Consider the following 3,204-nt stretch of genomic DNA (forward strand, 5'->3'; position numbering starts at 1 on the left):
CTGTGTTCCCCTTGCCCCCGGCTCCCCCCGGCCGCCTTCCTCGGAGAGGCTGCACTGGTGATCTCGCTTCTCCGGGCATGGGAGCTGCGGGGGTAACGTGTTTGGGCTCAGGTCCGCCGCGGGTGCGAGGGCTTGTGCTCATTACAGGGCGCCGCAGTTCCCCGACTTGCCAGAGTCCTTCAAACGGAGCGGAGCGGGGGGCGGGATAAGGAGGGGGACAGGGAGAGCTGGTGTGCAGCAGCTGCTTGGCATTAAAGCCACATGTGGCGTTCGCTCTTTGCGATGCGGGGTCAGCTGGGGAGGTAGCGCGTTCTGGTGAGAGCTGTGCTGCAGCAGTTTCAGCTTCCTTCTGCATCTGACCATCACTGTTGGTGGGACTGTCTGTGCCAGGTAGTGCCCTAAGCAGGAAGGCAGCAGTTTTCACTGGGTCAAAAAGCTAAAGTGACAGATTATTACAGAGCAGATGTGGGCAGTGTTTCATTTGTGCGTGGTCTTGGCAGCATCACTTTAGCACCCTGTAGAGATAAGTATGTCCAAATCAGCTACTTAAGTTTGCAAAAGATTTCACAGTAGCCCCCTCATACTTTTCTCTCATCCCCTGTCCCATTAGAGAGGGGAAATCCTTCAAACTGCAAACTTCCTGCTTTGCTGCCTTGAGATCTGTGAACTTTTCCTTTATTATCATGAGAGAGGAAACTCTCAAATAGGCTGTGCCAGGGAGAATAAAAAGGACAGACACTGGAGTGAAATAAGATCTACAGAGTAGCTTATTTTCTCCATATGTTTATCCTCAGCAGAACCATGAAAAATGGTAAATGGTCCAATGTGTTTTCTATTTATATATATAAAAAAGTTTAACATGTATGTTTGAGAAGGTGGCTGTGCGATTGTGTTTTACTTGCTTCTATTTAACAATCATATGTTACCTATTGTAAAAAAAAAATAAATCTATCCTGAGGGAATGTTCTTCAGTATTTTACCTTAAGCCTCACATTTGATGTATGCCAGAGTCTTAGATCATTTCAGCAAGATTTTAAGAATTTGTAATATCTTTAATTTTGAATTCTTCAGTTTAAGACATAATAGATACTGTTCTGAAGAGAAGACTATACGTATTTCCAGTTGCATCAAAATATTGACTTCAATAAGGTTTTTTTGTAGTTTGGATCAAGATAATCTAAATAAGTCATACGGAGAAAGGGAGGAGGGCTGGAGTTAAGTACCTGGTTCTATGTCAGGATTTTTTATATTTATTAATGGTCGTGAACAAGATTCAAGTAACAGTTCAGAGATGTATATCCCTCACAGGGAAATGTCACAGGTTTTAACTGTAACTCAGTCTTGGTTTGATGCAAAAACTGAGCTTTCCTTGGGCCTGCCTGCTAGGACTGCTGTTGAGAGCTGCTGTCATGGTAGATTTATGTGGGCCACTAGACTAGGGCCAGTGTAGAGACTGTCACTTTTATATTACATGGGCCATCAAAACTATCATTGTGCTTGTTCCTATGGTTACTTCTTGATCTGGAGGCTAGATCCTCTCACTCAGGTTTCCCAGACCTATGGCTTACCTTCTTGAAACCATTATCAGCCCTAGGACCAGCTCTTCAGAGATACAGACACTATCCCAGCATTGTTTCACTTCATAATGTGTTTTTGGGGCACACAGCCTGGGTTCCTTTTGGATGGAAGTGAACGGAAAGGTTTTTTTTGGTAGGAAAATCTGTAGCATCCAGTTGCTAATGAGTGTGCAGTTCCAGGGGCTGGACTAGAGCTAGTCTGAAGTGACCCCCTCTGCCAACAGTGTAGAGACCCGGCACTGACTGTTTCTGTCCAAACCCTATCATAGAATCATAGAATCTTAGGGGCTGGAAGGGACCTCGAGAGATCATCTAGTCCAACCCCCCTGCCAGAGCAGGGTCACCTAGAGCACATCACACAGGAACTCATCCAGGTGGGTTTTGAATGTCTCCAGTGAGGGAGACTCCACAACCTCCCTGGGCAGCCTGTTCCAGTGCTCTGTCACTCTTACAGTAAAAATTTTTTTTCGGATATTCACCTTGAACCTCCTATGCTCCAATTTGCACCCATTACCCCTTGTCCTATCACTGGTCATCACTGAGAAAAGCCTAACTCCGTCCCCCTGACACTCACCCCTTACATATTTGTAAACATTAATGAGGTCACCCCTCAGTCTCCTTTTCTCCAAGCTAAAGGGACCCAGCTCCCTCAGCCTTTCCTCATAAGGGAGATGTTCCACTCCCTTAATCATCTTTGTAGCTCTGTACTGGACTCTTTCAAGCACTTCCCTGTCCTTCTTGAACTGAGGGGCCCAGAACTGGACACAATACTCCAGATGTGGCCTCACCAATGCAGAATAGAGGGGGAGGAGAACCTCTCTTGACCTACTAACCACACCCTGTTTTCCAGGACATCTTGTTAAAATAGTGGCAGCCTGAGAGGTTGAAGTTCCAATAAAATTTAAGATTTAGGCTTCCAGGTCACCTCAACAGCATCAGTGAAGCTCATTGTGGTAGAAACCGTGTTTCCTTTACGACTGAGGAGCTGAAGCCATTTATAATCTTCCTTACAGTTTGTGTGGAGTATTCACTTAGATAAATGAAAAACACCCCCATGGTTTCAGGGTTAGAGCCTAATTCTTCTGTGAGGTTAGAGAGTGTAATCTTTTATGATGTGTATAGTTCATATGGAAAAGTACATTAGCACTTGTGTAGTAGTGGTGACTAGTAGAGATAACTTTTCACCTATTTGGACTGAAATTTCCGTTTTGTGTGTATGCCCTGTAGAGGAGGTAGTTAAGGGACAGAAAAATTCAGTTTTCTTCAGTTAGTTGTTGTTCCATAGGAAAGGGGCCATATATGAGTGGGATTTGTGTGGAAGCATCATGTCCGTCATGCCACAGCTAAGTCATTTAGCTGAGCACTAAATGAAATCTTAGGTATTGATAATGTGCATGACCCCTTCAGCTGAGACAAAAAAATGCAGTCTCGATGGGAAGTATGTAATAGAGAAAGGAGTGGAAATGAGGGGTAAGCCTGATTTATTCTAGTAGGGGGAGAATGAGACCACTCTTGCTTATGCAGACCTGTTGGGGAAATTGGACTTTGGCTGGTACAGTTTTTGGGTGCTCAAAAATGAAGAGTTTTGAAGGAGGAAGTGACTTCCCTGGTGTGTGTCAACATGGAC

General features: G+C 44.8%; 1 protein-coding gene across 1 annotated transcript in view; it reads left to right on the top strand.

Annotated features, from left to right (window-relative positions):
• Positions 1–3,204, top strand: part of PREX2 (phosphatidylinositol-3,4,5-trisphosphate-dependent Rac exchange factor 2) — a 182,658-nt gene that overhangs the window by 323 nt on the left and 179,131 nt on the right. The window lies entirely within an intron of this gene.

Source organism: Chaetura pelagica, unplaced genomic scaffold, assembly GCF_000747805.2.
Source record: "Chaetura pelagica isolate M959 unplaced genomic scaffold, ChaPel_1.0 scaffold83, whole genome shotgun sequence".
In the NCBI taxonomy this organism is placed as follows: Eukaryota; Metazoa; Chordata; class Aves; order Apodiformes; family Apodidae; genus Chaetura; species Chaetura pelagica.